The following is a 24,483-nucleotide window of genomic DNA, read 5'->3' on the forward strand; positions in this document are numbered from 1 at the left end:
ATATCTTCCCTGTTTCTTAGCTTTTTCCCAAGATAATATTTCCAGTTTTAGTTTTCAACTGTTTTTCATTGTAGTGGTTGGGATTGGCCTTGCTTTCTTTGGGAGTCTGTCTCCAGACATGTTTCACAAAAATTAAGAGTGATAAACTGTATTTCAGATGTGCTCTGATAAGGATGAAATAATCCCCTGTGTCTATTAAACTTGTTGTTCTAGATATTTCTGTTCTATTAATGAATGCTGAGATTGCAGCCCTCAAACTCTTGACCTTTAGGACTACGGAGACAATTAATACCCTAAGTGTATTTCATATAAACTGCCTTTAAAGACATATCCTTCACCCTACACTATAATAGTTTAGTTTTTTAATCTAAGCATCTTTACCTTTGGCTCTGTTATATTTCATTTTGACAGGCTTGGCCCATCCATTAAACCTATGGAGACATTTTTAAATCCCAGTTTTGTGTCAGTCACAGATTCATAGATTTAATAAGCACTGTTTCTTCTGTCCTCTTGCAAGTCAGTATTAAAATGCTGAACAAGAAAGACCAAGGACAGCAGGGTTACTGCCTAATGAAATAATGTACCTGAAAGTGCTTTGCAAACACTATTTTATATTCATCTTTGTTCTGCGTCCTTTCTTCTGTTTTATACATGCCAGTTTATAATCTGACCTTATGGAGAATTTCTCCTGTGCAATCTTCGTGATTTAACTTTCTTTCCAATAACCTCTTTGTCATCAAAAATCATTTCTAGTTGTATCATATCATACTAATTTTACTTTCAGAACTTTCTTCTCTACTTGAGTCATCTTTTTTCTTAGAAATTTTCTCCTTAAGTGGTAACTTCCTTGTTTTTTAGTATATGATTTCCTTTGTCTACAGTTAAAATTCTTTAATTTGTATTTCTTGAGTGTCTGTTGTATGTAGGTGAGCATGGTTGGCACTATCAGGCATACAATTATCCATATGATGTTACAGGACTCAAAGAGTTTATAGGCCAATAAGAGATCTCAGGTACATAAGATGCCATTAGTTGTACACTATAAATGTGCTTTTCCTTACTTTCATTCTCTTAGTTCTTCTCTGTAGTTGTAAGTGTGATTGATTTTAAGCCAGTCCTCATCCCCAGAAAGTCGTAGTGCTTATGCTTTTTGGTATTTTCTACACCCATATTGCTTTTCAGCATATTTGCAGTGTTTTCAGATCCCAATCTTCGTGTGGTCCTTGGATTGTCTGAGTTTGCTCCAAAATCTTTTAAGTATACTGTGAATCTACTTCACAGCTTCTCAGTAGTTACTCAAGACTTACAGCCTCATATTCAACTCACTGACTAGTGAAATATATATATACTCTATGGTTTTTATTATTATGAAGCATGGTCTCTTTCCCTCTTTCTCTATCCACTTATATTTATATACATTAAAATATCTCACTATATATAATTATATAGTATTCTAAAATACACTTATGTGGATGTGCTTAATGAAAATATATATTCATATATGCTTAAAGTATGTATTTCTAATATATATACTGTATAGCTTTTTCTACTATATCATCTATCTATCTATCTATCTATCTATCTATCTATCTATCTATCTATCATCTATCTATCTATATCTATAGTATGCCTATGTATGAGTTCAGTTTACTTATATCATAAAGCTTTGTTTGGATTTATACATTTTAACCAGATGTATTTTTAATATAATTTGTAAAGCATTTTGATCAAGGCTTAAAATTGATTAAAAATGAAGAGACAACAACCACCACCAGAAAAATGCAGAATTCTTGTCCACACTACTAAGCATTTTCTCCCATTCTTAAACCACCTCACATTTCCCAAACACCAGGAATCTCCATTTTCTTTTATGATTAACTAAAAAAGGAAAATATCAATTAAGAATAGGTAGAGACTTTATTCAACCTCAACCCAGTAGAGTACTCAGCAGTTAGATAATTTACCATACCACACATTCATGGTATAAAGTCTAATCTCCATCTGAGTAGTAATGCTGTTCATGCACTCTAGTACCCAAAGCAAGGTGCAATCCAATCCTTTTCATTGACTAATGGATTTTAGTTTTTCTCTAGTCTTTCTGTGAGACACATTGTAACCCAGATGTGATTTGATAAGGACCAAATAGGAGAGCCTGGGTGACTCAGTGGTTTAGGGTTTAGCGCTGCCTTCAGCCCAGGGCATGATTCTGGAGGCCGGGGATTGAATCCCATGTCGGGCTCCCTGCATGGAGCTTGTTTCTCCCTCTGCCTGTGTCTCTGCCTCTTTCTCTGTTTCTCATGAATAAATAAATAAAATCTTTTAAAAAAAAGATAAGGACCAAATAATCCATTACAATGTTAAACTTGATATTTCTTTTCTATTAATGAATGCTGAGGTTGCAGCCAGAAATTATTGGCCCTTAAGAGTCACTTTAAGGCACATAATATACCATTATGTAGATCCACATGTAGTTGGCATAAATAATTCAGAGACATCCCATATAACCTCTGTAGAGTTCTATTCCTTATGGTAACCTTTTGTATAACTGTAGTACAATACCTAATATTGCAACCGGGGAACTGACATTGAGACAATCTGCCTATGTTATTCAGTTTATCAGTTTTACATATATTTGTGGGTATTTACATTTTGTTCCCTAAATTTTATCACATATGTAGGTATATATAAACTCAGTCAAAATATATAACAGTTCTACCATGGCAATTCCTCTTGTTAACCCTTTATACCCACAAACACCGGCCTTCCCACCTCTAAGTCTAATCTATTATATTTAATGTTAAAAGAAGAAGTGTATTCGTGTATTGTGTGTATGATATATAGTAATAAAAAATGGGACACACATTTTATTATCTTCAGATTAAAATTGATCTGGCTTTTACAAATTTAGGCATGAGTCAGAATTCTGAAGATGGTACTTAATATAATGTACATGTTCTGAAATTCTATCTAAATGTGTTTTGAAAAATTCTTACTTTTAAGGAGCATATAATATTATGATTCCTTATGGTATAATTTCTAAATTCACCTGCAAGAGGTGAGGTGGAGAGAATAAAGGAAAGAGAGAGTGGAGGAGAATAGGAAAGAGAGACAGAGACAAAGAAAAAGGGACAGGGAAGAGAGAGAAGAGGCAGGAGGAAGGGCGAGAGGGATTGGTGAAACAGAGATGGCAGGTATAAAGGGTCTAAATAAATGATTGATCATGGAACAAAATGGTCAGATATTGATTGAGATAAGGAGACACTAATATGCATGTTTGCTACTATGTAACAATTAGCTGCAATGATGTTCACAGTAAGCACTAATGTCAGTTTGGACTAATACTCAAGACTTTATGCCTTGTCCTGGTGTGAAACTTGAAGAAAGGAGTGGGAGGAAATAAAACATTAGGTGGAAATCATTTTAAAAATAGGTAGAAATGTAGAGATTTTTGGTTTACTTAAAATAATAAAACTTTTTTTTCAAGTTACAGTATTTGGGTGCCTGTACTATTCACATTCACGGGTGTGTGCACATGTGTAATAGACAGATAACATTCACAATTACATTATGATGTTGGTTTTATTGTAATCATTTTGAAAACAAAAGACATAAAGTTTAAATCATTTAGAGTCACTGAAGACTGATGGAAGGAAGGGAAAGAGGAAGAGATGAAAGAGGGAGACAGGAAACTATATGTATATATAGATACATATAGTTAAACATTATATCAATAAGAGTTTGTTATTTTCTTTTAGTTGAAAAAAATTATTACCAAAGTCATACACTGACATGCACATTAGTATGACTTTGATCTCTGTCTGCTGACTTTTGCCAAACCACTAAGTGTAATTAGAATGTTGCATTTTATTTTTCCATGTATTCAAAGAAATGGAGCAAGATTGACATTTATATTCTCAGCCAACCATGAGCTAGGAAGGTACAATTCTCTCACTTCACAAAGGGTTGAAGATGTGCCACTCAGTTGACTTTTGGAAGAAGAAAAAATGTTCCCAGAACTTTGAAATTCAAAGAAATTTCAAGAAATGTTAGCAGGGTGACTTTATCTTGTGAAAGATTTATGTGTTGAAATTTTTTGTTATTATTTTCGATTCAGATTCCATCATTCAAGGAAATATTAGTTATACAAGGAAAAATACTTTGCTAGCTCAAAAAACTTCAGTTGGCCCTTATTTTATACTTATTATTTTTGTATAAGAATTTTGTAACCTGGGATTCCTGGGTGGCGCAGTGGTTTGGCGCCTGCCTTTGGCCCAGGGCGTGATCCTGGAGACCCGGGATTGAATCCCACATCAGGCTCGCGGTGCATGGAGCCTGCTTCTCCCTCTGCCTGTGTCTCTGCCTCTCTCTCTCTCTCTCTCTCTGTGACTATCATAAATAAATAAAAATTAAAAAAAAAAAAGAATTTTGTAACCACAATCTAGTAAATAGTATTTTTATAACTAAAGTCAGATTTTCTTCACTAAATAGGATATTAAGTTAGAGTTTTTATGATAAAAAAATCCATTATTTTAAATTACGATTATGAAATTTAATGAATAAATTAGTCCCGTAAAAACGATGCAAAGCCAATTCCACCTCTACCTTCTCTCTGCCCCTCCCAAAGAGCCTCCACCTTGGGTTGTATCTTACTGAAATACAGCATCACTTAAAATTATTTTCTTGAGTTGTTAATAGGAAATAATAAATGCAGTAATGAAATTTTTAGGTCACCAAGATTTATGTTTTATTTAGCTGCTGAATTCTTGCTATTAGAGGAAAGGAATGATTAGTCGTTCTCATTTACAATGTGACATTTACATTAAACAGCAAATACTTTTGTGGCACATTAATTTATTTATCATATGATCCTGGATATGTATAATAATTTGTAAATATTTTCCTATTACTAGGTATATGGTACACTTTTATTCAATGACACAAATGGATTCCCATATTCAATCAGTGCCTCTAATTTAATTTTTAAATTAGGTTTAACAGTACTGGTGATGAGGCAAGAATGTTTTAGTAATATGTAGTATTTATATGAATTCTCCTGAATATTTATGTATTTCAAAGACCCATTAATGTAGAATAATTTCTGATTTTATTCTATATTTCTGGTCCAAAATTTTTTAAGTTATTTGTCTTTATAAAATAGCGTTTCTTCTACTCTCATTTTTGGAGTCGTCCACCAAGATCATGCCAAACAATATATCATTACATGATTATCAAATAAGCGATTGACTTACTTACAGTGAAATCATCTAATTCGTTTATTCATCATATATATCAAAACAGCTGCTTTTCTGCATCATGTGGATTAAACATCTGGATGACTAAATGTTTACTTTTTAATCATTTTCAACACATGGTAAATATAATTAAAAACCAATGAGAACACCTCCTTCATGTTATTTTGTTCTATTAGAGGTAAAATGGAGAAATACAAGGAATGGTGCTATTTGGTGGGTTCATAATTGCTTTGATCTTTAAATTTGAAGGACATACTTAAGATTATATTACTGCTACCTTAAAATAATTCAAGGGTGTCTTTAGTGGTCAGTGTGGTAAAACTTAGAGCAACCTTAGGAAGAATTTCCTGAGGGAAACAAAATTATCACATGCCTACCATGAATTTTATTCCAGATTGGTAATGTATGATACCTTGATATAATTACAACTTTTTGTAATATTATTTTTTTCATTTTAAGGGAGAAAACTGAGCAACATGGTTATCACTATGATTCCAATCCAGGCTCATAAGACTTTTAAAGTCCTGCCTTTATCAGTAGAGAGATTTGAATCAAAGTGTATCTTCAGACAACTTAGCAAAGACATTGTAGAGGGGAAGAGGATACCACTAGGAGCTGGAAGGGGTCATGATTCTCCATTTTGAAAAAAAATATTACCTAATAACTTTCTGAGTTTTGCCCATGTTTCCTGAGTTCTTTCAGAGTTTAATGTCGGCATCCAAGATACTGTTGGAGGAAGAACCATATTTCTTGGGAATACATGTACATAAAAAATAACAGTTGCCAAATTTCCTAAGACTGTGGAAGAAGGCCAACATGGCAACAACTTGGAAATAAGGGACTGATCAGAATTTCTTATAAGATGTTTTATTTCAAGATATTATCAAGTAGGAAAGGACATCTTTATAAGATCGTACTACAAAATTGTAGTATTAGAATACCAGTCTAAAATCTACTATTTTTGGCATTGCACTGACCAAACTATATGGGCTTAAAAAGCAAAACAAAACAAGACAAAAACCTAGCATCTTATTTGTGTTTCTTTAATATAGAATCCTGTAGTGGTTTTCTGAAATCCTCATATTATGAGATAGGAGACTATTGATTTGGAGTGAGATAGTCCTAGATGAATAGTCTCAGCCTTGCCTGTTACTAACATATGACCTTACCCAACGCTAGTGGACTTAATCTCTATCCTTACTGTTCATACCAGTGTATAAGAATATGCATTTATTTCATTTGATTCTTGGGAGAGGATCTTAATAAAAGGTATTGCAACAAAAGGAAAAATGTTATCATTATAAAATGATATAACCATACATAAAAAGAATTTTGGGCTATTGGAATTTAGAAAGGACTGTAGCAGTTACTATGCTTTTCATGCTAAAATAAAGACATGGAAATACTGTTGATCAGTCCTTTCTTATTACTAGTATAATAATTAGAGATATTAATATTTTGCTCTTGCTTTATATTACCTTTTTACTGCAGAGAGGGAACATAATCAGAGTTACAATAGCAGGCTTCTTAGCCTAAGCATTTTACTTCTAGGAATTTATTATAGAGATATTCACTAATATGTGTGCATAGATAGATGTATGTGGACATTGATTATATCATCTTACGGTAAAATCCTAGAGATTTGTTAATCTTCAATTGTGACACACTATGAGCAGATTATATTGTATGCATATGGTAGATACTCTGGATGGAATGAACAAGGTTGATGATAGAAAACAGGAGTGATCTTCACAATGTATGAAATAAAAGGAATAGAGCAAAATAGGGTACAATCTTTGGCTCAGCGGTTTAGTGCTGCCTTCAGCCCAGGGTGTGATGCTGGAGGCCTGGGATCGAGTCCCACGTCAGCTCTCTGCATGGAGCCTGCTTCTCCCTCTGCCTGTGATTCTACCTCTCTCTCTCTCTCTCTCTCTCTCTCTCTCTCTGTCTCTCATGAATAAATGAAATCTTTTTAAAAAATCTTAAAAAAAATCTACATACACAGACTCACTTTCATGTATGCATAAAGTATTTCGGGAGAATGTTCTGAAATTTGAAATTGGTTTCTTCTAAGCAAGGGTCTTGCTTTAGAAGGAGATTTTTTTTGGGGGGATCCCTGGGTGGCGCAGCGGTTTGGCACCTGCCTTTGGCCCAGGGCGCGATCCTGGAGACCCTGGATCGAGTCCCACATCAGGCTCCCGGTGCATGGAGCCTGCTTCTCCCTCTGCCTATGTCTCTGCCTCTCTCTATCTCTCTGTATGACTATCATAAATAAATAATAAAAAAAAATTTTTAAGAAGGAGATTTGTTTTTGTATTTCTTGTACTTTACTCATGCATATAAAATGTAAAAATTAGTTTAAAATATTAATGGAAGGAAATAAATAACAAGGCAAACAATAGCTGTCTCAGGGTGGTTGGCATATGATTGATATACATTCATGTCTGTGTGTGTGTATGTGATATATCTGAGTTATTCTCTAATTCTATAAGAAACATCTTTCTTTTGTAATAAATATAAATTTTAAAAATATAGCACTGGTTGACAGATTCATAATTTGAAATGAACTCTAATTTACTCTTATTCCACTTTACCATTAATCTATGCACTGTTTTTTTAGCATTTCTGAGTAATTTCAGTATAAACTTTAAGCAGTAGCTTTACTTTTTTTTAAAGACCTAATTATCAGGTATCTCAGGATAATATAATCACTCTTAAATTTTGACTTTATAAGATTATTCACACATTTTTTCAAATGGAGACAGCAGAAAGAAGCTAAACCCAAATTGTCTTTGTATCATCTTATGTGATTCTTAATAATATCTTTTGAAATTATATTATTCCTCACTTTGCTTCTGCAGATAAAATAAGTCATGGCAAAAAAAAATAAGTCATGGCTTAAGTAAAATTACAATTCCTTTGTTCATTTCAAAAACATTTTTAAAAATCCAGATTTCTGCATTAAAAGTGATAATGGTTGAATATTAATTGGCACTATTGTATAGATGTTGGGGGAAGTTAGATACTGTATCTCACAGATCTAGGTCAGTTATTATTTAGGTTAACATGGGACTCTCAGAAATAGGTATAAATCAGCAATCTTCTGATGTGAAGTTAAGATACAAGTGGCACATCTGACTATTTTCTCCATAGACGTATGTGTTTAAATAAGTAGATTTTCTCTTGAGGGAAATGCAGGTATCACAACATAAGACAATTAGCTGCTATGAGGGCAGGATTTATGAGCTTCATTCACTACTGAATTGCCACAATCATGTGCCTGGTACATAGCAGATGATGGTTAAACATTTGTTAACTTTTGTAATTTTTTAACATTAGCTTGCAAGTTTAATTAATTGAAATACAAAGAAAATTGAACTATATTTAAATTGTTTAAATTATGTTCAATTTTGAGATAAGAGAACTTTTAAAGATGAAAAACGGAATGCTGACCGGTCTGTTGGAATCCGAGCATATTGCACATTCCACTAGAAAGCTTCGTTATGCAAATCTATTTATTTATTTTTTATGCAAATCTATTTAAATTCTGTTTAGTGATATTCCTGATAGATTTTGAGATTGATCACACAGTTGACAGCAACTATATTTTTCCAAGATACTTTATAAACATATTTTGATACACTTTTTTTGTGCTTGTCTCCTTTGAAGAGTCCCTGTAACCATTCAGCCAGGTGTCGGGAAGCTATGTAGTAGCTGAGCACCCTTCTGACACTCCTCAGAATCAGCTTTGGAGATGCTTTCACCTTGTCCGTCTTCTTCAGCAGCCAGGCAGAGTGCTGAATCCTTCACAGCAGTGAGGAACTCTTCTGGCTCCAGAAGTAAGTTGACAACATTCAGTTTGATCATTTCCAGTGGTTTTAAAAATACTTAGAAGAGGCTAGCTGGAAATCTTGCAAATTAATATACAATTAAAACCAGGATTATTCATCACTGACTATTTCACTTCTTTGTTGGATTTTATCTTTCTGATGATATAGTTACTACTTTTATGTAGATAACCTGTATGATATTTTCTGAGATTTTTTTTCAGGATTGTGTCACATGATTATCATGATTTATTTATATTCACAGCTTTGAGGCATAGAGAGAGGAGAGATTCAAATAATAGTTTACGCATGAGCAGATGGACTCAGAATGACCAAATATTTTATAAAAGTTGCTTGGCCAATGAATTATGAAGATGGGACAAAATTTCTGGTCTTTTGATTCTTAAATATCAAGAGCCCTTTCCATGACTTTGATCTCCAGTGATACATGGAGGGTAAGGGACTGATGCAGGAAACAGCATTTTTCTTGATTGGATGGTTTACTGAGTGACACTGTGTCATTAAAGGAGAGTTTATGGCAAATTATAAATATGCATTATGAAAAAATAAAAGGGAAATCACAGGTAGAGAAATGGATTGAAATGGGGATATGAAGAGTGTACAAGACGCGTAATATACACCACCCCAAAACAAATTTCCAGCTGCATATTGATCTTTGGGCTTCTTAATTACTGGATATATCAGGTAAACACATCAATTATATGATTGTTTGTTTGTAAGATATGAAAAGTAAATACAACATCTTGGGGAATGTTCAGACTTTCCTAGTTCATACTTATAATCCTATTGTTTTGCCACTTTCCTAGTTTACTTGCTTTAATTTAACATATTTTTTCCCCTTCTCCCAAATACTTGATGTAGGCATCCCTCGCTTCTCTTAGGGATATATTTGTTTCAAAATGTCACCACACAGAAAAAAGATTATGAGTGCATTTTTAAAGATAAAAAAGTTTGATTTAGCCCAGATTATTTTTTAAAATAAAGTGCTTAGCGATTAGAATTTCCTTGAAGAGAATGGGTAGAAAACATTTAATAACATTAGTTTTATTTTGCAACATAGTATAGCTTCAGTGAGCCAGCAACAGTGATGTCCTTAAGGGAACAGGGGGACTGTTGTTAAGAATTTATTTCTGAATTGTGGTGCTATCTATTACATAGATTAAATGAGCATCCAAAATGTTGTTGCTAGTGTACTCAGAGTAATATAGGACTTCTTTTAAGACATAAATAAAAAGGATATATTAGTTTATATTGAAGTTAATTCATTATGACTATAACTGTAGCATAAAATGATGAGTCTGAGTATGCAGAAGATAGATTACAAATCATTATTTTAGTGTAGGTTTTTTTCTCTGCATATTTTATTACCTTGTACTCTTTTCATACATCATTTATTCATTTATCTTAAAAATTGCTTTTGTTGTTTTTGTTCTTGAGCTTTTCATTAAATAAAGCAACTTGAGGGAGACATTTCAGATTTTCTAGGTGTTGCTTTTTGTAAAGAAATGGAGGATCCTGACGAGTTTGAGTTGATTTCACACATTTTGAAGATATGGAGCTATGTAAGATTTATTTCTTAAAGGCAACCCACAAGAGCCTACAGAGATTTTTATATGTCCATACAATAAATTAAATAATTAATAAATTTTTGTTTTCCACTGATAAAGCTGACTTTTTCTAAGTAAAACATCTGACTTTATGAAAGCTGTTAGCATAGGAAATACATTTACTAACATAGATTCTCTAGTGTAAGTCACAGGACTTAGTGAATTCAAATACATTTTCATTTACTAATGGCTATAAACAAGGCCAAAGGATTTACTTAATTAACTTGGCAATAGAAGGCTAAACAGAAATAATTTATATATTGAGAAGGACTCTTCTGAGTTAATGCTTAATTCAATTTTTAAATTACCAGTCCATTACTCTGTAGAAGTAGAATCTCCTTTTCCCTTTCTATTTTTTCTTTGGAGTAACATTAGGCTGAAAGTCTTGCATGGAATTAATCACTCTGAAAAAAGAGAAAGTAAATACATTCCTAATTAGGTTCCTCAAATTTCAAATAGCTCATTGAAAATTCATAGCACATCCATTAAAATCCCTTTAAAAAATAAATGGAATACTGGGAACTTTGTGAGAGGAAGTAAACCATGGAGAAGTAGTAAAATAATGAAGCAATGGAATATCTATCTGTTACTAGTGTAGGACAGTTGAGGTAGTGGTGGTTTTTATGATGATAATTTTTCTCACTGTGGCATTTTGAATTAGTCTTAGCCAGTAAAATAGTACTTTTGTCTGTTTCTACTGTTCTTTCTTATTTAACTAAAGCACTGTGATGAATTTAAACAATAAACAATAATATCTGAACAGGAAATGGGCATGCCTGTCTAAATATATACATATGTATATAAACATCTAAAGATAATTTACTATATACATAGCAGTAATGATAATCACTCTACAAAGCTAATATGCCTTGTAAATATTAAGTATTCCTACTGACATTAAATACATATTTAAGAGACTTTTATTTTTTCTGAAAAAAAAATTCCCTATGTTTAAGACTTATAAATTATCAACTCTGATAATATTAATTTACTGTGGTTTTACCATTTGTCATAATAATCAGTATATTATCATTTGACACTTTCCAGTACTTTTTAATAAATATTAACTTATTTGATTCTTATATTACCTCTATGAGGAAGTTTAACAAATTATGTAGGCTCTCAACCAGATATATATATTTTTACATTGAATACCTTCAGATATATATTTATACATTTGAAGTTATCCTAGATACTTGAGCTATAAGAACACTGATAGAAGGGGTGCCCCAGGAGCTCAATCAGTTAAGTGTCCAACTTTTGAACTCAGCTCAGGTCTTGATCTCAGGGTCATGAGTTCAAGTTCCACACTGGGCTCCATGCTGTGTGGGGATCCTACTTGAAAAAAAAAAAAAAAACAGATAGAAAATTAAAGTTATTGATAGAACAAATAATATGCTAACTATGAATGATAAGATGGGTAATGGATTAGGTTCAATAGCCCTGAAAGGTATAGCCAAGAGGAAACCTGTTATATCATGTAGTGCTCATTTCATTTTATTTATTTTATTTATTTTATTTTTTTGTAGTGCTCATTATAAAAAGAAGGGAGAATAAAATTCTCAAAAGAAGGAAACTGTAAAAAGAAAAAAAAAAGAAGCAAACTTTGTAATGACTCTCATAAATATATGTATTCAGGGATGCCTGGGTGGCTCAGTGGTTGAGCGCCTCCCTTCAGCCCAGGGTGTGATCCTGGAGACCCGGGATCAAGTCCCACATCGGGCTCCCTGCATGTAGCCTGCTTCTCCCTCTGCGTGTGTCTCTGCCTCTCTCTCTCTCTCTCTCTCTCTCTCTCTGTCTCTCATGAATAGATAAATAAAATCCTTAAAAAAAAAAAAAACCAAAACCCCCCACAAATATATGTATTCAGTGCCAGTCAATTCCAAATTAATGTATCTAATTTCCTAACTGCCTTAAATTTAACATGTTGCTAACTAAGCTCTTGATCATCTTGCCAGATACTCTTTTTGATATTCTGCAGCTCACAAAATGTCATCACCATATGCCAGAAAAAATAGGAACCATATTCTTACCTTTTCCCTTCATTCTACAGATTCCATCACCTAATATGGTCAAATTTACTTAGAAAAATTTTCTTGAATTTATCCATTTTTCTCTGTTTGTGACCATTAGTACCCTGGTCCCAAAGACCATAATTTCTCCCCTGGGCTACCCCAGAGGCTTCTTAAATTATCTGCTCACATCCACCAATGCACTGATTCTGTTTATTCTCCATAGGTAGGCAGAGAGAGGTTTTTTTTGTTTGTTTGTTTGTTTTTTAGATTTTTATTTGTTTATTCATGAGAGAGAGAGAGAGAGAGAGAGAGAGAGAGGCAGAGACACAGGCAGGGGGAGAAGCAGGCTTCATGCAGGGAACCTGATGTGGGACTCGATCCTGGGACTCCAGGATCACCCCCTGGGCTGAAGGCGGCACTAAACCGCTGAGCCACCCGGGCTGCTTGAGAGAGTATTATAAAGTACAGAACTGACGTGACATACCTCTTTAAAGACTGTTACTTGTAGAATATGAATAAAATTCCACATCACAGCTTATTATGCTTGAATGGTTTAGCACTTTTCCAAATGTCCCCAACTTATTTCACACTGTGTTCCTCACCTTTCCTACATTCCAGCACAGAGGCCTTTCCACCCTTCTTCCACATGATGTGACCTCCCACCAAAGTCCCACCACATGGTTATTTTCCCCTCAGCAGATCATCACTCTCAATTCCTTTTTGCCTAGTATCTCAACAAAATACTCACTTCCTGAAAGAAGCCTTTCTTGTTCTGCCTGACCAGATCATCTCCACAGCACGTAGTTCCACAGCACTGTGTAACTGAAATTCATCACAAGTTAATGTCTCTCTATGCAATAATTTAATGTTGACCTCCCTTTCAGAATGTAAACGCTATAAGGTCACGATCCATGTGCATTTTGCTTATCAAAGAAACCTGTTTTTATTTCTTGGACACTATAAGCATGGGCCTAGAGCCTCTCTGCCCTTGCCCCCTGCCCCTAGCCCCATCATGTGGGTTTCAAGGACATCAACTGGAATATAATTTTTAAGCATCAACTATGAAACCTCTTTTTTTCTGTGTTTTCCTGTTGTCATAGTTTGATCCAGTTTTATTGCAGGCTTGTCATTTTCAGTGGGTGTTTATTTTTCCAGGGCCTTTATACCGCTGCCTTCTCCCCTTCTTAGTCTCGGCTATATTCCTCAGGGTCTTATTTTCTGATAGGTGATGGATCAAGATCCTGTCCCTGCTGTTATAAAGCAGGTACAAATGAATCCGATTGGAATTTTTGTTTAAAAATAATTATAGATCAGTAGGAAAGGTAAGGGTATTGCAATGCAGAAATAACTACCATAAGATAACTAGTGATGGAAAGCTACAAATAGTCATTACATGGAAAATAAGTTTTTCTATTTGAGATTATGCAAATATGCAACTTATTATAAGTAGAATTTGAACCTCAGGGATAGATTTCAATATCGGAGAATTGTTAATGTGCTGATGTGTTGCCTCACTTAGGTAAAAATTCCAGAAGCTAGAGAGGTTATGCATAGTTCTCCCAAAAGCCCTTAAGTACTGACACCAAAGCTAAAAATGTCTTAGCTGGCAATACTTGATGTAGAAAGGCCACTGTTCTCTCTGCCTACTGTTAGTGTTGGCTCTGTGGTTGTTAATACTATAGTTCTTACTGTGAAGTGTCCTCAGATGAGGTCTGAATACATTTTTAGCTTTAGGAGATAATGATTACTTTATATTTGTTTAGGACCAGGAAAGACTGGTGTCATGTAGAGAATACTCCTGGCAACTGACATTAGATGTGTGACAACAATCTTAATTGTGAAGTATTAGCTCTGAAATGCTTAGAAAAAATCTGATTTATGCAGAATTAGCCTGAGTAACTATCCCAGTTATTGTGATGAGCACCCTGTTTCACTGTCCAGTTAACCTCCGTTATATCACTGTGGGCTGCACTGAGGGTATATTAACATATGCCAGATTTAGAATCCTCTGAGTATATTGAAGCACTTCTCATTGATATTAAATAATGTGGGAGACTTTATAGCAAGGAAAACAATTAGGAGTACAAATATTTCATTTAGAGAAAAATCTGTGGTTTACAATAGCAAGAAACAGACTAGAAGAATTAACTTAGGTTATATTGATCATAAACACTAATTTAACATTACTAATGACTTATGATATGAAGGGAACAATACAGTGAAATTACAGAACTACATGGAAAGTTGTGTGAAAAAAAAATCAGGGACGTTATAGCCATATCAATGCCAGCTGGAAACATTAACTATTTAGGAATCCTAGAAATTTGATTACAAAAAATGCTAACTTAGATATATATCTAAGAGAGTTAACTTGATTATATGGTTTTTGACACAGAAGTATTTAATATCTAGGATGTTGGACAGCCTCAGTGATGTTGAAGATATTTTATCACCCAGGAGAGATAAGTAAAACACACCATTTGGGGATGGGGACAGGCAAGAGGTGGTGACGTGTGGGTTAGTCTGAAATGACAAGCCCTTCCATCATCCTTAGTTGCATAGGTAAAGCTGGATGATGGCTGTGACTTGGCAGGTAGTAGCTCAGTCTCTTGTCTAATTAATCTTACCTTCAATAATTAGGAATAGTGAAGGTATAACTTACTTAACGTAAAAATGAATTTACCCCCATATATTTATTTAAAAAATCAAACACAAAACATTTGGCAACCGAGGTGAAAGCTTTGTTGGTGAGGTAAAAGCTACTTTTCTAAGGTGATTGGCCCTCTTAGTCAAAGGCAATTCTAAATCCATAATAAGAATCTGGCTTTCTTTTTGATCAGTTGTGTGCAGATATGGATTACTGTGCTAAAGTCTGGGGTTTTAACATACTGTTTAATATCTGAAAAACAAATAACCTTTTAATACCTGCTTACTTATTTATGTCTTGAAGATAGAGTACCATTACAGGCAAATGAATGCCTTTTAGATTATTTCAATACCTACTACAATAATGATTCCAATGTGGAAATAATCCACAATTGAAAACATACATTCATTATTTATAAAGAGACAGAAAAGTAGAGTAAACTTTTTCTAATAAGAATTCTCTACTTAAAAGAGAGGATTGAAAAGGAAATGCTGACAAGTAAACTTATATATAATTGTACGTGATTTTTATGTAGTATTTTCATTTAATCAAGGTTATATTTTGGAGCATTTTTCAATATTTTTTGTATGTGCCTTGAAATGAAACGGTGGAACTCCAAATTTTAAGTCAGATTTAAAGAATGACTCCATTTAACAATTATAATGATAATGAGGATGGTCTGTGGCACTCATGGATTTTGTTGATGTAGTTATATGCAAATGTCCCCAGTCTGGAAACTGGTATCCAAGAATGAGTCATGTAATACTGAGTTCAGCAAAGATCCAACATCTGAATCACTTCTTGAGTTTGTTGTCTAATCATAATAATATGAAAGTAACTTTTATTAAAGATATAGAGAGATTTTAAAAAATTCTTTGGTAATGCTTTACTGTGGTTTGTGGGCAGTTTCTCAGTGGTTTACTTGATTTCATTTGAAGACAAAAATCCATATATATGACTTCTTGTGCAAAGGTTTTTATGTATAAAGATCTATAATACTCCATTATGAGTCATAATACTAAATAAGGAAGATATTGAAGAATACATCAAGTAAGAACCTAGCAATCATCAAGCCTAAGTCCAGCTCATTTTTATCCAGGCTTAGTAGTATCTTTTTTTTGCCACATGATTCCCAGGTGAACAAGTACATATTTTGTTCTCCTGTATTTAGACCTCAGAAATTATCAAGTCCTTCCTCTACATCTAGACATATGTTTTGGTCAAATAGTTTTTTTTTTTTTTAATGCTTTTGTTTCTCAGGATATTTCTTGAGTCCTACTCAGAAATAAGTACAGACATTAAGAAAATAATAACTTTAGTCTATAAGACATACTATCATATGAAAAAGTCTCATTAGTCTACTTCAAATAAGCTAAAAAGATCATTTATTTACACATTTTGCAATGACCTTTTGTAGAAAATGCTCATGTGAAGCAGCAGCTATCAGGGACTTACTTTAAAAATACATATATCAAAGGTATTAAAAATAATAAGAATGGCAAATCCAAGGCACTGGAAATCCTTATGAGGGATGGTAAGTTATAGAGATTTATTTATTTATTTAGTAATTTTTACTTCACTTGACTGTATATTAACCAGCAGTCTATAATCATTCTTAATAAACAGAAGCTTATTGAATACAAGAATAAATATGAAAATAATTTTAATTAACATTATACAGTTATCTTGTATCACAAACCCAAATATGTAATATAATATGATCCCCAGATTGTTAATTCTTGGGCTTATAAAAGAATTGCATTGCAAGTAAAACATTAAAGTAGCATAAATGTACCAAGAGGTACATTTATGCACCAAGAGGAAATGGCAAAAAAAAATCGAGATATTCCATGCTCATGGAGAGAAGCCAATATTGTTGAGATATCATTAATTGCCAATTAGATATGTAGATTCAATGCAATCCCAATCAAAATTCGAGAATGTTATTTTGTGGGAATCAACAAATTGATTCTGAAGTTCATATGGAGAGACAAAAGACACAAAATATCCAACATAATATTGAAGAATAACAAAGTCGGAGGACTGATGCTCCCCAATTTCAAGACTTAACTATAAAGCTACTTACTATAAAACTACAGTAATCAAAAAGATGTGGTATTAGCAATGGAATAGACAAATCAGTAGATCAGAGTAGAGACCCCAGAAGTAGAGTCCCATAAATATAGTTAACTGATCTTTGACAAAGGAACAAAAGCCGTACAATGGAGTAGACAGTCTCTTCAACAAATGGTGCTCACAACTGGATATACATACGTAAAAAATGAACCTAGACATAAATCTTAAAACCTTCACAAAAGTTAACTCAAAATGGATCAGAGACCTATGTGTATTATAATACAATAAAATACCTGGAAGATAACATGGGAGAAAACCTAGGTGACATTGGGTATGGTGATGACTTTTTACATAAAACACCTAGGAAACAATAAAAAATAATTGATAAACTGAACTTCATTAAAGTTAAAAACTTCTCTATGAAAGAAAATGTCAAGAGAATGAGAAGGCAAGCCAGAGCCTGGGAGAAAATGTTGGCAACAGGCATATCTGATAAAGAACTGGTATCCAAAATATCAACAGTGATAACATAAACATGTTTTAAAAATGAGCCAAGGACCTTAACAGATACCTCACCAAAGATACACAGATGGTAAAACAAACAAACAAAAAACCCCCAAAAACCTTACGAAATATGCTCCATATCATGTGTCATCAGGGAAATGTAAAGTAAAATAACAATGAGCTGCTACTTTACACCTATTAGAATGGCCAAAACCTGGAATACTGACAACACAGGTGTTGTCGAGGATGGGGAACGACTGGACTGACACATTGCTGGTGGGAATGCAAGAGTACAGCACTTTGGAAGCCAGTTTCCCTGTTCCTTACCAAACTAAACTATACTCTTACTGTAAAATCCAGCAGTCATCCTTCTTGATATTTACTCTAGAGTTAAAAACATATGTCCACACACAAACATACACGCGGATTTGTCCAGCAGCTTTACTCATAATTTCCGAAACTTGGAAGCAACCAAGATGCCCTTCAGTAGGTGAGAGGATAAATAAACTACATCCAGACAATGAAATTATTCAACACCAAAAAGAAAGGAGCTTTCAAGCCACAAAAAGACATGGAAGAAACTTAAATGCCTGTTAGAAAGTAAAAGAAGCCAATTTGTAAAGGTTATAATCCTGTACGATTCCAACTATATGACATTCTGGAAAAGACAAAGCTATCCAAAACAACAGAAAAGATTAGTGGTTGCCAAGTGTTTAAGGGTACAAGGATGAATAGACAGCACAGAGGATTTGGGGCAGTGAAAATACTCTGTCTGATGCCATAATGATGAATACATGTCATTATACATTTGTCCAAACCCATAGAATGTGAAACACCAAGAGGAAATGGCAATATTGGCTGTGTATGAGTTTTGGGGTGACTATGATGTGTCAAGTTTACTTTCATTATTTTTAGCCAATGTCCTACCATAGTGGATTTTATTAATAACCCGAGTGTATTTACATGTGAGAGCCAGGGAGTATGTGAGCAATTTCTTTGCCTTCCCTTCAGTTTTTCTGTGAATCTTAAATTGCTCTAAAAAAATTGTCTTAATTTTAAAAACTGGTATAAACATGTTCATAGTTTCACTGTTGAACTTTCTTGTGTTTCAGATATTAAATAAATTCCTTATATATTGTGAAATATTACTGTATACGAGTTGGCCATATTTGATATGAAATTGTTTCTCATTCTTGTATTAGCTTGTATTTACTTGATTTACTAATAAGATTGAGAATCTTTGCATGACTTGGCCTTTCAGATTTCCTTTTCAGTGAAGTCTTTTGTTAATTTTTATATTAGCTTGTGTTTTTTTTAACAGATTATAGTAGTTTTTTTTTTTTAAATGTGCTTTACATTTTAGTCTTTTGTGGATTTCTTGAGTTATATACAATTGCCCCTAATCTATGGCTAGTTGTTTTCACTTTAATAATGTTATAGCATATTCATAAAGGACTGATCTTATATGTATAGGAGTTGAGGTAGGAATTCCATTCTTTTTTCCCAAATGAGACACAAACTCCTAAAATAATGGGTAATACACAACTTTGTTTTAATGCCTGCACCAGACCCTTGACACTCAGAAAGGTATGAGTGGGGAGTAATATATAGATTATTTTTTTTACCCTTTTGGGAGTTGTTTACACACATTGAAGTAAAAGTAGAATGGGGGTTGTGGCACTGTTTCTACAGCTGGCGGATCCCCAAGGAAATTGACCCTTTCTCATCCAGTCTGGGGAAACAGCACCTCCAGGGATTCTGCACATACAATAGTGGTGACATGGATAAGATTATGTTGCCTCAGAATACTGGAGAGAAGGTCATTAAGCACCCTCTTTTCCGGTGTCAGCTGAGAGTTTCTCCAGGTTTTATTTAGTATATAGCTCTATGATCAATCTGGGGCTTACTTTACTTGTAACCCAGAGATAGTTTTTAAATATAAAGCTACTGACATATTTAACATTTCATACATAGGAAAGATGCCTTAATTCACTGTATTTATTGTCATCAAATTTTCATAAGCATTTTTAAATATTTAATAATTTCAGTTCTTCATTTCAAGGGACAGTGCAGTGACCAAAGAAAGTAAATCATTTTTACAAAGAGGAATTTGCAAGAAGGATCCCAAGCTCCAGAAAAGAGAATGTCCCACGAAGTCCTTACCCAGATAAAATGTAATTTTCATTTGAAAAATGTATCAGAAAAAAAAAAAAGAAAAAAAGAAAAATGTATCAGTTGTTTCTTTTGGTTTGTGTATTTTCTTTTCTTTTTTCTTTTCTTTTCTTTTCTTTTTTTCTTTTCTCTTTTCTTTTCTACATTATTTAAGCTCTTCTCTGCTATTAAAGAAATAAAGATATTTTCTTATGTATTCTTTTAATATTTTAAAAGTCTCTTCACATTTTTTATATAGTGTGAAAATTAAAGTGGATTTGGGGTAAAGTTTAGTTCTATTTTATTTTTTTCAAACTGGTAGCCAGTTGTTCTGATATTGTTTATTCCATCCAATATTCCATCCTTTCCCCATTGAATTGAAACTATAATGCTGCCATACACAGAGTTTTCATATTTGCACAGATGTATTTCCTGGTTTTTCTATTTTATACCATTGTTCTCCTCATCATCCCTGCACAAAAACCATGCTGTCATTTAATTATTCTACTTCAAAATGTTGGTAGATTGTAAAATGAATGAATCCACTGCTTTTGTTTCTCCTTCAGAATTTCCTTGGATAATATGTTGGCTCTTTATTTTTTTATTCTTGTTTCAATTTTGGGAATAGACAAATTTTGTGAAAAAAATCATGTGTTAAATTTTACTGGCATCACATTTACTGTAGTAATTTTTATTTTGGTTTGGGAAGAAATTGTTTACTTAGATAAGTTTCATATTTTTTTATCAATGAACTTTTTCAGGTCCTATAATAAAGATTTACACCTTTCTCCTTATATATCCTACATTTTTTTTCTTTTCTACACAAACTTTTATGATTTTGTGAATAAGTTTTTAAAATGTCATATTTTTTCAAATGATTGTTTCTGTATAGTAATGTTACTTTTCATCATTATGTCTTCTAAGCAACTTTGATAAACTCTTAATAGATTTAGTTATTTGCAGTTATTCTTATAATTATAAAATTTATTTATACAAATAGCATCATTATAATTTCCTTTGTATTATATTTCTATTATCTAATTGAACAGGTTAGGAGGTCTCTTACAGTGGTGAATACAAATGATGAGTGTGGACATTCTTGAATTTTTCTTGACTTTAGAGGAACTATTTCTCACGTTTTGCCATAGTGTACAATGTTTTGCATTAGATCATTTTATGGTAAGTACTAATTTGGGATATATACACTTTTCAAACTACCCAGAAGCACAATTACCCTTTTTACCATTTTCTTCATAAAGAACATTATATGGAGTTTCTATTGCAGTAATCAGTTTTAGTTTTCTTTTTAAAGATTTTATTTATTCATGAGAGACACAGAGAGAGAGAGACTGAGAGAGAGAGAGAGAGAGAGAGAGAGAGGCAGAGACAAAGTCAGAGGGAGAAGCAGGCTCCTTGCAGGGAGCCTGATGTGGGACTGGATCCCGGGACTCCAAGATCGCGGATCACGTCCTGGGCGGAAGACTGCGCTAAACCGCGGAGCCACCCAGGGATCTCCTAGTTTTAGTTTTCATGGATTATGATGATAGAACTCATCAAACCCTAACCCAGTTTCTGACACTGTTTTTAATGTGTTCTTTTTCCCCAATTTACACTGAGGTCGGTATTAAAATATCATTAAGGAAATTCATGCCCTACCTTTTAAAAATTTTGGGGTGAGGGAAGGGCAGAATTATGCTTTGAATCCCTCAAAATTTTATAATATTTGTTTTATTAGAATTTCCTCCACTCCAGAATAATATTCTTCTCTACTTTTGTAAAGCTTGATTTTGGCATATTTAAATACAAAATATTTATGATAATTGGAAATAGAAGAATCAATTTAATTCCTAGTCTGAATCTAGAAGAAAGTAGGTAATGCATTTTTTAAATAAACAAGCAGATATTCACATAATTGAATAGAATTTTAAAGCAGCTTGACTTTCTTTACTTACAGTTGAAAGATTAGGGACTATGAAAAAATTTTTCATTTGTTTGAGCTCCCGCAGACAATTAATGGAAGAAACTGGCTTATTTTCTTTTAGGGTATAACTTAAACAATTTAAAGACCTTGTGGAAAAAAAAAAAATAAAGACCTTGTGGGACTGTTTTACAGATAAAATCTCTTGGTTTTCCATGTTCTCATTTATTTCTTTGATCATGATTGCTCTCTATGCTGCCATTTACTCCCATTGGCTTGTGGTCATTGTTATTATGATTATTATCATTATGATTATGGCTTAATATTTTACTTGAAAATTTGTTCTTATTGCAACCTTTAACACTTATAGAAAGGTTCATAAAACATATGTGCATTTTAATGAATCACATTGTAAATAACTGAAACTACCACTCAGTTCAAGAAGTAGGACATTGACATTGTCCTCTGCTTCTATCTGAAATGTTATCCTTTTCCACTAAGCTAACAACTGTATAGTAATCTATGTGATAATGATTTCTTTGTTTCCTTTTAGAGTTTCACTTCCTATATATGCTTCTACAACCAAAATTGCTTTGTCAGATTTTGAACTTTATAGGAATGGAGTAACACTGTTTTTGCCATGTGTACCTTGTCCATTTTGCTTACAATTCTGCTTTTAATATGTTAGAATGTATTTCAGTTGTTGCATATAGTTGCAAATTGTAAATATTCATCACTCTCTAGTGATCTGTTGTATTAACATACTACAATTTATATATCTCTTTTTGATGGATGTTTAGGTTATTTCAAGTTGTAAGGATATGCAAATAAAGAATATTTTTGCACATGCACATAAATTTTCACCTAGATATCCTATATATATATTTAGTTACCTTGCACTCACGTATTAATTCCCAGTGTTTTTGGTCAGGTCTCTGGAATTTTCTATGTAAAGGATTGTGTCATTTGCAAAGAATTTTATTTCTTCCTTCCCAATCTGTATAACTTGTTTCCTTTTCATGTCTTATTGTGTTAGCTAGGATTTCCAGTATGCTGTTGTATAGGAATGGTGAAAGGGAAACCTCTTGCATTATAGCCGGTCTTAGAGGGAAAACATCAATTTTCACATCATTAAGTATGATATTAGCTGTAAACATTTTAAGACGTTTTTTACTAAGTTGAGGTAGTTCTCTTTTATTACTAGTTGGCTGGGAATTTTTATCATGAAAGGATATTGGACTTGCCAAATGTTTTTTTATGTATCAATTTGATATATACTTTAATACTTCATTAGCTTGTTGATGTTATAGAACATTGATTTTCAGTTTTTTAAATAGCCTTGTATGCCCAGAATAACCCTTTTGTTTATTATAACTTATTTGTATCATTGGATTCAATATGCTAATGTTTTACAGATTTTGACATTTATGTTAAAGAGAACTCTTGGCCTGTGGTTTTCTTTTCTTGCAATCTCCCTATCTGGTTTTGGTATTAGGCTAATGCTGGTCACATAGAATGGGTTAAGAAGTATTATTTCTGCTTCTTTTTTTATGGGAGAATTTGTATAGCATCAATATCATTCATTACCCCTTAAATGTTTGGTAGAATTCACCAAAGAGACCTTTCTTTTTAGAAAGTTGTTTAGACAGTTCTTTGTCCTATAGAAAATTGTTTATTGTTGGTTCAGTATCATTAAAAAGTATTATTTTTCTGTTTTTCATTTAATTGTTTTCTCTTTTTTTTTTTATGTCGTTTGTTTTCTTCTGTTTACTTTAGGTAAATATTACTCATCTTTCTCTATGCTCCCAGGGTGGAAGCTTAGATTGTTGATTTTATATCTTCTTTTTCTACTTTATGGATTTCTTGGTATAAATTTCTCAATAAGCAGTGCTTTGCTGTATTTTGCTATTTTTGATAATTAGTATTTTTATTTCCATTTAGTTCAAAATATTTCTAATTCTCTTGAGACTTTTGACCTGTGAGTTACTTAGAAGTGTGTTTCTTAATCTCCATTTATTTTTATATTTTTGAGCTAACTTTGTTATTGATTTAATAACATTTATTTTCATATTCAAATAACAACATGTATATGTTTTCCATTTTCTCATATTTGTTAAGGTATATATTATGCCTCAGATTGTGCTCTGTCTTGGAGATTGTTCCATCTGAGCTTGAGAAGATTGTGTATTCTGCTGTTAAGTGAAGTATTCTATACATGTCAATTATTTCAAGCTAGTTGGTGGTTCTGTTTAGTTCTTATTTCCTGCCTGCTGGATCTGTCAATTACTACAAACGGGGTATAGAAGTGTTGAACTGTAATAGTGGGATCCTCCATTTCTCTTTGCAGTTCTGGCAGTTTTTGCCTCACGTCTTTTGATGCTCTGTTGTAAGGTACATGCATGTTAAGGACTGTTATGTCATCTTGAATGATTGTTCTTTTGTCATTATGTAATATTCTTCTTTAT

General features: G+C 33.0%; 1 protein-coding gene across 5 annotated transcripts in view; it reads left to right on the forward strand.

The window, feature by feature from the left end:
* Positions 1-24,483, forward strand: part of LRFN5 (leucine rich repeat and fibronectin type III domain containing 5) — a 235,864-nt gene that overhangs the window by 96,769 nt on the left and 114,612 nt on the right. For 4 of the 5 annotated variants that reach the window (XR_012036531.1, XM_072838415.1, XM_072838416.1 and 1 more), the window contains one exon: positions 8,922-9,091. The exons of the other annotated variant lie outside the window; for it this stretch is intronic. The gene's annotated coding sequence lies outside the window, so the exon portion shown is untranslated. The remainder of the gene's footprint in view (positions 1-8,921; positions 9,092-24,483) is intronic. 5 annotated transcript variants of the gene reach the window in all.

This window comes from Canis lupus, chromosome 9, assembly GCF_048164855.1.
Source record: "Canis lupus baileyi chromosome 9, mCanLup2.hap1, whole genome shotgun sequence".
Lineage (NCBI taxonomy): Eukaryota > Metazoa > Chordata > Mammalia > Carnivora > Canidae > Canis > Canis lupus.